Source organism: Mixophyes fleayi, chromosome 1 (assembly GCF_038048845.1).
Source record: "Mixophyes fleayi isolate aMixFle1 chromosome 1, aMixFle1.hap1, whole genome shotgun sequence".
Taxonomy (NCBI): domain Eukaryota; kingdom Metazoa; phylum Chordata; class Amphibia; order Anura; family Limnodynastidae; genus Mixophyes; species Mixophyes fleayi.
In genome coordinates this window covers 42,077,908-42,092,906 of record NC_134402.1, presented here as the reverse complement: position 1 = coordinate 42,092,906, position 14,999 = coordinate 42,077,908, and positions in this window count along the sequence as shown.

Below are 14,999 nucleotides of genomic sequence, written 5' to 3'. Positions count from 1 at the left end.
GAGGCAAGGGCGTCCTTAATAGGATCAGACAATCCGTGCCAGTAAGTAGCTGTCAGGGCCTAATCATTCCACCCCAGTTCAGAGGTGAAGTTACGGAATTGTACAGCATACTGACCAGCCGAGAGGGATCCTTGTCGAAGGGCAATAAGACTAGAAGCGGCAGAAGACACTCGGCCGGGCTCATCAAATACTTTCCGATAATTTTCTATAAAAGTAGCAGAATTATAAAGGGATACATAATTACGTTTGCAAAGCGGGGAGGCCCAGGCCAGGGCTTGTCCGGTAAGGAGAGAAATAATGTAGGCTACCTTAGCTTTTTCAGAAGAGAAATTCTCCGGTGCAAGTTCGAATTGGATGGAGCATTGGTTGAGAAATCCTTGACATTTCTTGGGATTGTCATCATATTTTTCAGGAGTGGGAATCCGTAGAGTCCTGGGGGTAGCGAAATTAACGCTAGGAGGTGAAGGAGGAGCCTGAGAAGCTGCCTGGGGAAGATTCAGGGAATCCAGACGGGACATCACTCCTTGTATGCACTGCAGGAGTTGAGCCTGGTTAGATTCTTGCTGTTCCACTCGCTGTCCTAAATGGAGGAGGAGGTCTCGAGCGGAGGGTTCCCCAGAACCGTCAGTCATGGCCAGAGTAAACTCTCAGGCCGTAGGCCTACTGAGGACTACAATGAGCAGAACACTAACAGGTATTAGCACTACTGAACTAACAGGTGCGGAGTCTAACGTACCCCTGGTATTCGCCAGGGACCCCCGCAAGGAGGTTTGGACTTCGCTGCACAGGGCACACAGGGCGCAGTCTTACTAGCCAGTTGCCGGTGCATTATAGAAAAGTCAGACGGTTCGGGTCAAGCCAATCGGGAATGCAAGGTACCAGGGAGAATCCAGAGGAATACTCAACAAGCCGAGGTTGCAGGAACAATATGGGTCACACATATACAGGAATGGTCACAAAGAGAGAGCAGAATCACTGGAAGCACAATCAGGGAAAACGGAGCAGTAAGAACCAGGTCAGGAACCTGTTACTCTGGCACCCTAATGGCACCAGAGCCAGGTTTAAATAAGACAGGATATCAGGTGATTAGAGGAGCCAGGAGGCGGTAATCAGGGGAAATAGGTAGCGTCCCATTGCTAGACAACGGGACGGAGCAGGGCGCATGCGCCCGACAGGAGCCAGGAGCGGAAGCCGCAGCGAGTCTGTTGCCTAGCAACAGAGCGTTACGGCCCGGAAGGCAGGCGTCCGTCCCCGACTGACAGGAGATCAGTAGGGACGGCGCCTGACAATATCTAGTTAGATGGGATTAGGAATATGTTTGCTACTGAATACCCCTTATATCAGAATAACTGTAATTTAGCCATCTTTGCATTATCCGCGAGTATCAATAACAAACTCTGGTGATACCAAATACAAGAACAGATTATAACAATGCATAACAATTGTAAATAAGAAACATCATTCAAGAGAATATAATAAGACTGTATAGAGCAATTTACATTGTTCAATCCCTGAACAAAAAGTACATACTTTAGGTAGACAATATATCTAAGTCTACACTCATAGGTGTGTAAGTAATTTCCCTATTTGGGCTATGACATATCACTGCACCACAACTTCACAACACTAGGTATATGTAATAAATTCATTTTTGATAATGAGTGCGTGTGATGGGATATCAAGTCAAGAAGGACGTACATTGTTGTGACGAAACTAGATTGATAGCACCTTAACCAGCCTGTCACTCATTTCTAACAATGTGTGGATTATAGTGTGTACTTTTTATAGCCCTTGCTTTTGTTCCCCAGCTCAACAGAGTAAAACTGCAGTGTGTAATTACATGTGGATAAGGGGACATTGTAGCTTATTATAAATATGTATATTGTTTATTGTATCTTGTTGCTATTGCATGGAAGCTGTTAGACATTGTCCTGAAAGTGAAGCCAGGTGGGTTATAGGTAGGGGTCAGGTTGAAAGATACTGGTGAGGGGGAAGGCTAATTAGTATCTATTGTTTTCACAAGACTATTCAAAACATTAGATCTACAATCTAGCAGGGGAGTTTTTGTGGAAGTGCAGCTCATCTCCACTCCCCTCTCCAACCCACTAGTCCAGGACTCATCAATGTTTAACAAGGAGAGACCCAGGGGTTTTCCCAGGGAGGGGAAAACACTGTGGAAATTTGACCCTAGATATAAGGAGCAACTCCAGGGGGGGAGGTGATGTTCATTATGGAAATTGATGGCTGGAAGCTGCAGGGTGGCTGGTTGCTCTACCAGTGAAATACATTGGCAGATCCAAGCTAGTGGGGTAAGGGACAAATGATGTGGTGAACCTGCCTGACATTTATTTACTGTGTGTACATAATATTCTAGTGATAGTTTTTGTTTACTGTACACTGTAGAGGCGGCGCTTTCTTTAAATGACCACCTTAAGACCGAGAATGTCTGGGTCGCACTTTAACTTGAAATCATTTGCACACGCCGGTATGTTCATTGGGCGGAATTGTTGCCAAGAGTCATTCCAAGCTGTCGTTCTCACGTCCAGGTAGGACAGCTCAAAATCGCACTTCTCCCATTGGTCAAACTGATGTCAGATTTACTGTTGTCGCTGAAGTGACTACCACCACTAGGAAGGCACCCTTGGGTGACCAGCCAGAGTGAAGTGGGTAGAATTGGGCCCAAAAAACCAAGTATCTTCACAATCGTGTGTAAGGTTTATTTAATAAACAAGACAACAATATTAATATAAATATTTATTGCAATCTCATATATTTATGATTTATAGCTTTAGATTTATATAGGATCGAATGACAGTAGAACCTTGATTATAACATCGCACACCGTCACATCGGGTTCCACCAAATGGTTCGTCTAGGATTTTAATCTCACTTATTTTCAATCTTCTCTCTTGTTTTTAATCAATTTTGCCTTCATTGGACCAGTGTAGCAATATATGATGACAAATTAAATTACATATTTAAGATTTTTTAATAGGAAGTACCAATAAAATTGATTTTATGATTCGTTTTTGGACAGGACTGCTCTAGGAACAAATCCATCTAAGCACATCCTTTTAACTTTACGTGTACAGTCATGGCCAAAAGTTTTGAGAATGACACAAGTATTGGTTTTCACAAAGTTTACTGCTTCAGTGTTTTTAGACCTTTTAGTCAGATGTTGCTATGTTATACTGAAGTACAATTGGAAGCATTTCATAAGTGTCAAAGTCTTTTATTGACAATTACATTAAGTTCATGCAAAGAATCAATAGAATCTGATTGGTTGCCATAGGGAACATCTCCACTTTTTCAAACCCACAGTTTAGTAAATATACCCCTAAGTAATTAACTTATGTGCAAAATAAAAAAGTAATTTGCACACCTTGCATTGTACCATGGTTTTGTCCAGAAGAAAACTTACTCTTTTTTTTACTTTACTTTCTTTAATATTTAATATATTTTTTTGTCTGTTAACAGAAGCCATCACTAAGTGAGGGGGGTGTTAATATGGAGCACTGCGGTCAGTCTCCCATCTTGGTAGTGGTATCCCCGATTATCTAGTGAAGACAGGAAGTGGGGCAGCCTCCAGCCATCATGCACAGGCAGGAAGTTCAGCTCTCATTAGGTTCTTCCAGTGACAATTGAACGGTAAAGGCGTATATATAACAGGAGCTGCATCCTTTTAGCGTCAACTTACTTATAAATTGATATATAAAGTGATCGGAGGCACAAAAGATGTATGAGCAGCCTGATCTCTGACAATGCCCACAATATAAGCTTACCATCTGCATATATTAAGTTTGTCTTCATACTGTCTGTATATTACAGTCAGTGTCAACTGTGAGCCACTGTATATATGTATATATAATTTGTTACAACAGTTTCTAAAATAAACCCAACAAATCGGTTAAGTCTAAAAGCTTCTTGTGCTTTTAACATCTACCACCAATGCCGCTGACACCTATTACATACAACGGCACAAGTGCCCTGATAATAGGTTTCTGCCCAATAGACTGATGTGAGTGCGTTCTCTGTACAGCGCTGCGGAATTAGTAGCGCTATATAAATATCTGATGATGATGATGTACGGCCACATAAAGGTCATAATGCCAGAGAGAAGCAAATAGTATGAAACCATATGACCGTTTGTGGGCATGATCTTGGATGTAGCCAGCAGATCACTGCTGTCTGCCTGTGTATGTTCTTATCTGCTGAAACCTCAGTGTAATCGCAGAATAAGCAATGTGTTCACTCTAGCCAACCAGACTCAGCACCCAGGCCAAGCACCATGATGTGTGCTAATTACTTCCACCACTAATAAGGAAAAATACAGACAGCAATTACACAGGAACAATTATGTTTAAGCTTCTAATAGCGCTCATCTATCATCCTAAACCAGTTTTGGCACTATGCTTCCATTTGATTAGTCTCCTTAAACTCAAATTTTTTTTTGTAGCATAATACAATGTTATATCAAATTCCAGCTTGTGGATATTAAAATGTTCTATATTTCTGCAATCCCAATTCATTTATATTTAATATTATAAATTGCGTACAGTAAGTTATAAACACAGCTTTATTAGCATGGCTCTCAGAACTTATTTTTATGAACTGTGCTCTTATATTAAAATTAGTGTACCAGTTAATTAGGAATATTTTTTTATAATAGATCTCTTTAGGAAAACAATTATCAAAGGCTATTTATATAAGCAAAATTACACTTTTATGGTGGGTGGTGGGATTGCTGTGAGGTATTGTTAAGAATTCTTTTATTATACAAATCCCAAGATGAACTTCATGGTAAATCTTTTTTTAATGGAAAAATGTATCACGCAGAATGTGAATAGGATATTGTATCGAGCACATAATGTTCTCCTGATGCTGTAAGCAGAAAATGAATGGAAATACCTAGCAATTCTGAATTCAGATGCATAATTTTAGTTGCATCTATGGGAATATATAAAATCTTATAGCAGAATATACTCTAGTATTAACTGCCATTAAATGTCCCTTTTGTTTACTAATTGCTTATTAATTTCAGATGGAATACCATCAACTTGTAATTAGTGATTGCAGACATAGCGGACATACAAGGAATCTCTGATACAGCATTGCCTGTAAGTATAATGTAGATCTAACAAAGTCTTTCAAAGCTTGAAAGTCCTGAAAAGGTTATTTATGAGTCTGGAAAAATGATGAAGCATATTGCAAAAGTAATTTCTTCTTCCATGCAGAGCAAGTATTACGCCAGTTTGCGTAGTGTATCTTGTGTGCTCATGTCCCGAAAAGTGGCCACATGCAATGGCACGTCTGCAAATTTCTGTGACTGGCACTCTTGCAGTCTTGTGCCTGTAGAGGTGAGACACAAAGGGAAGGGGCCTTCTAACGTAGGCCAAGTGCATTAACAACGTATTCGCACAATTGTGAGCAGATGCAGACCGGTGAACACAGGTGTATATATATCTGTCCAAGTCATATTATTTTTGGGTGGTCAATGGCAGGTGCAAATAACTTATGAGGATGATGATGGTCGCCAACAAGAGTGAACCGCTTGTGATTGGTTGTTTGAGAATGCTTTGCTGATTCTGATAAGTGATTTCTTTGATGCACGTGCATATAATATATTTTGTGTGTGTGTTTAATCTTTTTTTTGTTTTTCGTTTTTTTTTTTAAGTTATGTCAGATGGAGGGTTGTTTCTATTAGAGAGGTTTTTGATATTTTATTGAAGCCTAATAGTGAATATATATTTTGCAAACTAAGCAAATGGTTATAAACATGGGCGTACGTGTATGTGCTGTATGCTTGGCGTAAGTAAGCTGTATTTCAGGAGAAGAAGGAAAAAGGACGAGAGTCGAAGCTGGTGCATAAAATAAGTAAAAATGGTTGTGCCCACTCTGCACAGCAAGGGACTGCCCTAAAAATCACACCCCCTGCTCTTTATCTGATTTCAAAAATCTCGCTCCACAAATGCTAATCTTGTTGTTATGCAACCATTGTGTCTACTCCATACTTCAAGAGGAACACTCCACCTACCGCTTCATTTTTACCTACGCAAACCTCTGCTCTTCAGCAAGCACTGCCATCTTGGTTCACAAACCTACGCACTATGGTAAATATCTAGGAGTACTTGTGGAAATCAAGGAGCACAGTGGGACCAAAACAGTTTTTTTCACTGTGCCTCAGAAATTTTTTTTGCTTCACAAAATGACTTTCACTTCATGCTATTCTCCACGCTATGCATGCCAACTATTTACTCTTTTGCCATAATGTGCAGCACACTATATTCTTGTTTGTTATATCACAGGTACCAAGTGTTCACTATCTTTACAGTGCTGTGTTTTGTGACCTGATCTCCTCCAGAAACTTTTGTAAATCTGCCCTCATCACCCCTTTATCTAATGTAATTATTCTCTTCTCACAAGACAAAATCCTGTTTTAGTAGGAAATCCGCCTACTTTGTACCCGTAGCCGCTGCACCCCCAGCAACATTTTGCACTATGATGCAACATTGTCAAGGCCTGATTATTCAATAGTCTGAGTAGGCTGCAGCCTAGGACGTAAGACTTTGGAGGGGCGCAACATTTTTCAAGGTGAAAAATTGAGAGAGAGACAGAGAGAGGGAGAGAGAGAGAGTGAGAGAGAGAGTGAGAGGGATAGAGTATGAGAGAGAGAGGGGGGGAGAGAGAGAGAGAGAGAGAGAGAGAGAGAGAGAGAGGGAGGGAGAGAGAGAGAGGGAGAGAGAGAGGGGGAGAGAGAGGTGGGAGAGAGAGAGTGAGAGTGAGAGAGAGAGTGAGAGAGAGAGTGAGAGAGAGGGAGGGAGAGAGAGAGAGAGAGAGAGAGAGATAGGGAGGGGAGAGAGAGAGAGAGGTGTAAACTGAAATCCATTTTAAAATATAAGAGAATTGTTGCTCTCCAAAGTAAAAAGAAAACATAAAAGAAAAATGTAGAAAGGTTTTAATATTGATGTATTCCCATGGTAAAGGCTGAAGGCATGGAGTAATCCTTAGGGGATCACAAGTGGGACAGTCCCCTCCCCACCCTCAGTAGCGCTCGTTTATGCCTCCGTTCTACATGCAATTCTGATTTTAAGGAAAACAAAATGAGTGACAAAGATTCCTTTGACCCTTTTAAAAAGCCAAGTGGAGCGGAATTTCGTAAACACAGGAACATAAACATTGGGGGGTGTTAGTTGAAGGAAGCTGGATTTTAAATTAAAGTAGCTAGTTTTTACCTACCGTATGTTAGCCTGGGGTGGAAAGTGAGGGGCACAATGAGTGTATTAACCTGAACCCTTAATCTGACCCTGAATATTGTGCAACAAGTTAGCAGTAATTGTACAGTTTACTGCTATTGCAGTGAATAGGGAAGAATTGGTGATATGAGTGTTTTCAAACTGATTTGATACGTAATATGAAAGCTGAAATCACAAATAAATAGTTGAAGAAAGGTTAATAACAATTAATTGCAAATCATCTATCACTTATCGGGGTAAATATTCTGTAAAAAAAAATGTTTGGACTTTTTAAAAAAAGGATCACAAATTTATTGCATTTACAGAAAAAAAGACAAAAAGAAATTGTTTCCAAAAGTAGTTCACGTGTAATTTTCTTCAATTTTCACAGCATTATAAAAGCTGCTTACTTTTTCATTACAGCTGCAACACTCTGTCATATTGCAGTGATTTAAACTATTACAACGTTCAGAGAATGTGCATAACGGAGTCGTAAATTCATATTTGTGTAGAATTGTTAGTTAAATTGGATCCTTCATCTCTGCCCGATATGTGTATATAGCTCAGTACTGTATCTATGATGAATATGTTGCTCAGAATAACATTCTTTTTCTACTTATTGCTTTCTGCTTCAGTGATCACCGAAGACGTTTTAAAACATCACTTTTTTTTTCTTCTAAATTTCTTCCATTCTAAAAAACCTGTCACTAATATGACCCGAAATGTTGAATTTTTGCATTGAATCATAAACTTTTTCAAACTTATACAGAAAAGGTATCTTATCCTGCTGCAAATATAATATTTAAATATAGCAAGGGTCATTTATGAATTGCAAAATCTGCATCTTTTTTCATCATATGCTCTGTGCAATTACGTGAAAAAAGCTCACAGACTCAAGGATTTATTTCAATTAGATAAATGGGGGAAGGAGAAGGTATATTTAGGAAGGTTTTTCTTATTTTACAGGAAGGCATAAAGCCCTTTTCTTATCTGTAAAAAAATGGATTTTCTGGCTGGGGAAAGGTATAGGGGATTCAATTCTATGGGGGGGGGGGGGGGGATTCAATTCCACCCGAAGTACCGCTGTATTATAGATATTACCATTATTACGGCAATATAACCCGGTTTTCTGGTAACCCGGTAATATAAGCCGGCGTTAGAACTACCGTAATAACGGTAATAACGCGCACTATTACCGTAATAACTGTAATAGTTTTAACATGGCGGTACTTCGGGGGGAATTGAATTCCCCCCTATTCATTAAATGGATCACAATTTACACCTTACAGTTGCACTATTGCTGGAAAGTGCCATCTCTTTTTTTTTTTTATTGAAAAGTATCAATTAACTACTCAGCTACTTAAAGGGCAAACATTGTTTTGTCTTTTCCATATTGTGATATTTATTATCACAACCATCATCACTATATTTTAAAATTATTATTATTATTAGTAGTAGTACATAGGCAAACCGAGGGGAGGGGGTGTTCTTGGTGCCTGGAAACCCCCCTCCAAGCCTGGGGCACTGTATAGTTGAGGTGGCTGGACCCTGCCCCCGCGTCACACGGCTCTGCTTGAAAAGGGCGAGCTGCATGCAGCTAACAGTAGTGCACGCAGCATTGCCCGTGTATATTATGGGAATAGGAAGAGTTGGAGAGCAGCCAAACACTGTCTAAAATTATAGCCATGCCCCCTATGGATGCTGGTCACGCCCACTGGTGGCGTGACGTGGAAACCCCCCTCTACAAATCCTGCGTTTGCCCCTGTAGTAGTAGTAGTAGTAGTAGTAGTAGTAGTAGTAGTAGTAGTCGTAGTATTTCCTGCCTTATACACGTTTGTGTGCATTTTCACAGTCACAGTCAAACACAGGATAAACGCAGCTAACATATGTATACTGACTATGGAAAGCTGCACAAAACATGTAACAATAAAAAGTAATTGATCTGATGTGGGGCTCCACTCAGTGTGCAGCCTGATGTATGCAGAGGAGTATCCACTATTCTCCACAAATAAAGCACAGACTCTTTTTCCGGGAACTTTGTGGACTTTTATATGCTCATTTTAGACAATCTGCACTATTACTTCTCCATTTGTTTTATATTTCCATGAGTCTGATTCTCAGACTATAGGAACTCCAATTGAGGAGAGAGATAAGGGTCATCTATCCAGTGAAGGGAGAATAGGAGTTCCTATCTCCTGTGAGATGTGAAAAGGTGCGCGCCAAGTGTATGTCAACTATATTTTATGTCTGTGCACAAAACATGTACTTTGTGCAAACAGCCTACCAATATTTATAAGAAACATTGCCTAATAGATAATGGATACAACTTTATTTTTTATTTGTAAATATTTATTTCTAAATTTAAATTGAATTTAAGCTTTGTGTTTTTTAACCTTAGATCACACTCATTTTTAACATCATTTTCATTGTTGTGAAGTTAAAATATATTGTGTATGTGTTTGTGTTCTAGTGACATTAACGTTCAAATAAGTGAGCCTTTTTCAAATTGGGAGTTGAGCGAATGTCTCAGATGATTAGATCTTTTTCCATAGATGACCAATAATATCAAACTCATATATCATGAATAATGTAATGTACTAATGATGCTTTCCAAGAATAAACTACTTTGAAATGAATTAGTGCATTGGTGTCTAATGTTGATTTGGTAGAACTCCAGGAAATGCTTTCAACTTGTGGATCGCAGAAATGCAATGCTCAGATTGGCTGTTTCCTCTTCATTGCTGACTGATTTATTGTCATCTGCATCCTTATTACATAGCCCTTTGTTTTACACAACTGTTTTTCATCTGGGAATCAATGCTGAATGAGAAAAAAAATTGAGATTAACACATATAGGACCTCATTTAGAGTCGGACGCAAAGTCCGTTTAAGAAGTGTAGGAGTGGCAGTGTGCCGCATCTTGGTAGGGTATTACGAGTGGCAAGCAACTCCAGTTGCGTCCCACTCTTAATACCATATCGAGCTGTGAGCAGTTCCTGCAGCTAGCTAACCGCCTGCGCCACCTAATTCCTGCCATACAGCTTTAGCCCTGTTTTGACATGTGTTGCGTCTGCGCCTCACTGCGACTAGGATGCATTTACATGGTCACGCCTTCACAATTCTACGTTCCTCCCATTCTCTCGTAGTGAGTTGCAAGCTGTCGCAAGTGTTAATTGCGTCCAAGATGCAGGCGGATTTAGTGCTTTCTGCACATGTATGATAGTGTTTTTTTGTTGTATGCGCCTAAAACGGACTTTGCGTCCGACTCTAAATGTGGTCCATAATGTGATCAGTTTTGGATGAGATCATAATGTAAATGTCTTAATTTATACCCAGAATGATATAATGTTTATGTCCTTGTAGTAAACATTGGCATGAAATAATATATATATATATTTTTTTGGAGAAACTTCTAATATTGTTCAAGTAACTTCCAATCTGGCATTCTAAAGGTTAATTCCTATGGTATTCCAATAATCTGAATTTGTAAGAAGTGTTACCAGATGACTGAGGTTTGTGTCTGAATCTTTGTTTATTAAAAAAGAATTTCTAATATAGAGTGTTGAGTGAGCAGGAGTTGAGATACACATTATGCAACTCTCACATACGGCAGACAGTATATATATAGGAAAATGTAGCAACTACTGTAAGTTCCTTCTCTAATTATATTGTCTAGAGAAACCTGGTGGTAACCGCCTTAAATTAAAGGGAAATGTAATGACTAAATTATTTTATTAACAGAATTTAATAACTTTTTTTATACACTACATTACATGTATAAATTTTAATAATAGAGTATAATGAATAAATAACTATATTATCAATCACTATATTAAAGTAAGTAAAGAATTTCTTTGTACACTACAATATATGTATAACTTCTTCCATCGAAGTTACATTGCTGGGCATAGACATGCTGATATCTGTGGCTAAAAATAACTATCACAGTTTCTAGACCACCCAGCAGGTCACATGTTCCAGGTCATCCAGAAGGTGCACAGGGAGAGTACCCAAACTGTCACAGTTTCCAGAGCAACCAACAGATGCACAGGTGTATTACCATGGTGGGTGGATGTGTTGCAATATGACTCCGATACGATGCAACCGATGGGCCCTGCTTAGACAAGAGCATCATAGAAATAAGGTAATCATAAAGCCGTACTTATGCTATTAATATATTGATAATAGAAGTCATAGAGGAGTTCAGTGACTTTATAAAGACACAATGCTTAAGACTGAAGGCTGAGTGCTTTTATACAGCTCATGTAGATCCCAAATGACTTATAATATCCATAATAATTTACAGTAGGGGTGCATTATTCCTTATAATATATGTTTTCCTAATGAACACATGATGACATCATAACTCTCCATTTATATAGATAATATGTACAGGAGTTTTTACATATATTAGTACAAGTTATGTGTATTATGCTGTATATTATACTCCAATAGATTTCTGTCTTGTCTGCCTTCTGGTGGCTAACACCTTATTATCTTTTACCCTACAGAAAGTGATGATGATTCCCATACAAAATTGTGAAGACTTAAATTATTGGATTTTGTCAGTGCTGTGCGCCTTTTGTGTAATAATGTATATGCAGAAAATGTATTAAGGTGCTAATATTTCTTATGTGTGATGCCCATTCACAGGTATGGATAGACACTATATGGACAAAAGTATTTGGACACTTGACCACTACACCAACAGGAACTGTAATGCCATTGTATTCAAATATGTATACTTTAATATGGAGTTAGTCCCCCTTTTGGATCAATAACAGCTTCCACTCTTCTTGAAAGACTGTTTACAAGATGTTGGAGTGTTTCTTTGGAAATTTGTGCCCATTCATTCTATAGAGCATTTTTGTCGGTCAGGCACTGATGTTGGATGAGAAGGTCTGGCTCGCAATCTTCATTCCAGTTCATCCCAAAGGTGTTTGATGGGGTTGAGGACAGGGCTCTGTGCAGGCCAGTCAAGTTCTTCCACACTGAATTCATCTAGCCATGACTTTGTAGTCATTGCTTTTTGCACTATGGCACAGTCATGTTGGAATATAAAAGAGCCTTCCCCAAACTGATGCCACAAAGTTGGAAGCATAGCATTGTCCAAAATGACTTGGTATGCTGATGCATTAAGATTGCCCTTCACTGGAGAGAAAGGTCCTAGCCCAAACCCTGAAAAACAAACCATTATCCCTCCTCTACCAAACATCACAGTTGGCATAATGCAGTCAGGCAGGTAACGTTCTCCCAGCATCTGCCAAATCCAGACTCGCCCATCTGACTGCCAAACAGAGAAGTCTGATTCGTCACTCTACAGAACACATTTCCACTGCTCCACAGTCCAGTGTTGGTGTGCTTTATACCACTCAATCTGACGCTTGGCATTGGTCTTGGTGATGTGAAGCCTGCATGCAGTTGCTCAGCCATGAAAAGCCATTTTATTAAGCTCCCATCGCACAGTTTTTGTGCTTACATTAATGCCAGTGGAAGTTTACAACTCTTCAGCTATGGACTCAGCAGAGCGTTGGCGACTTTTACACCCCATGCGCCTTAGCAGTCGTTGACCCTGCTCTGTGATTTTAATTCATGGCTGAGCTGCTGTTGTTCCTAAACACTTCTACTTTCTAATAATATCACTTGCAATTGACTGTGGAATATCCAGCAGGGATGAAATTCACAAACTGTCTTATTGCAAAGGTGGCATCCTATCACAATACCACGCTTGAAGTCACTGAGTTCCTCAGAACATCCCATTTTGTATCACAAATGTTTGCAAATGGAGACTGCATGGCTAGGTGCTGGATTTTATACACCTCTAGCAACGGGTCTGATAGAAACATCTCAATTCAATAATTAACAGGTGTGGCCAAATACTTTTGTCCACATAGTGTCCAGTGACTGTACCTGTGTTTTTGCATAGTTTGCTCTATACTTTCCAAAGGATGTGACATGGTAATTAAGTCTTTGCACAAGGAATGGGGAAAGGCATTACATTGACAACCACATTCTTTTGTTGAAAGGTCTGGCCACAAAAACTGCACGAATGTGTGTGGATTGGTTCATCATTGGCCCAATGATGAACCAAACTGTGGACGCATATGTTGTTTTTGGGAAAATCATAGAATACTGTAAATCACATTTTTGGACATCATTATTCCCTGTGTCCAGAGCTACACCATGACGCCAACCATTAGTATATTGTATCACTTTGTTGGGAGCACAAAAGCTTTCAAACTGATTGACTCTTGTCTGGTTTAAGGATAAATGAGCTGTACATGAGCAGAAAGTCCCTTCACATTGGCCCAGTTGATTGTTGTACCGATTGAATGGCTAACTGCTCTGTACCCCCTCTCCCAGGTAGGACAAACTGCACATATCACACCCTAGGATTGGTCCAGTATTTTAAGTGCCTATTTGGTAAATTAAAAGTACAATATTTGTTCACGTACAATAAACATGTATAAAGTACAAATTACATTTACCTCTAAACATAGATTCATATATAAAATATAAAACACAATTAACCCTTTTTTAAAAAAAAATCCCACAGAAACAGACGTATTCATACTTGTGAATGAACGTCACACAATGATTAGAGGTAAATGTAATTTTTACTTTATACATGTTTATTTTACGTGAATAAATATTCTAATTTTAGTATACTGTGATCTTTTTTGGATGGTTATTATAAGCTGATTTGGAAAGGAATTTAGTGCTCCTTTGTGTTTTAAGATTTTTATATTGCTACATAGCAATAGGAGCTTCAATTTTCTCCCCCAAAGTATTTAACTATAAAACAGTAATCATATTGATAGTATTTCCATTTTTAAACAGTTAATAATTGTAAGGTGGTTGGTGACTAAAGATCAGTGCCCATTGGAAATCTTTCTGATTTTATTAGGTGTTTCAAGCTCTTTTATGAGCTATCCCTCAGCAATAAACATCTCTCTTCCTAACAATACTATTATGATAATCTATCCAGTGTATGTTGAACACAGCATCCTGAGACAACTCTGGTTTTGTCTCAAAATATTGCCTTATGATGTCTTAGCCGCTGTCTATTAAGCTGATTTATGTTTCATTTGGGTGTGGCTCACAAACCAGCCCTTGCTAGACGTACGTCACTATACCTGGAAGGTGAATGCATCTGATTTTAACTGCATTCTCGTGGTGTTTGAAGCATATAGTTCAGTGTAGGACCTGGATGCAATGAGGTACCCTTGATGCTGGGATGCAGGCTTAAATGTTTTGATCAAAATATGAACCAATACCTCATGTTTTCATTTTGCTAGATATAAACATATAGGCGGTGTTAAGAATAAGCGCTGACAACAATTATCTTTTTGTTTTAAGACAGCTCCCTGCTTGCTATCCAGTAGTCCTCATCTAAAGTAAGCAGTGAGGAGCACCCGGACAGAATAACCAGCAAAACAGTACTACAGCATTTACACACCTCTCTGAAGCAAACATTTTTTTAGTGAAGGAGTCTAGTGGTGGCAGCTACTACTCTCCTACCACTGTGGCACCATGGTGGTGTGGACTTGATAATTAAAGTGAATAAGTGCCTAAAAGCCATGAAGTACCATAAGTAGTGGTTAGTAACAGCAGGTTACTATAGTAAGTGAAACCAAAAGACAATCAGTAAATCCCCAACATTGTGTAAATCTATCATGAAACACTGACATATTGCAATACTTTTATAGTTTGTAGAATATTTTACAGATTATTTTCTAACATCTTATTTATATCTCAGAAAAACAT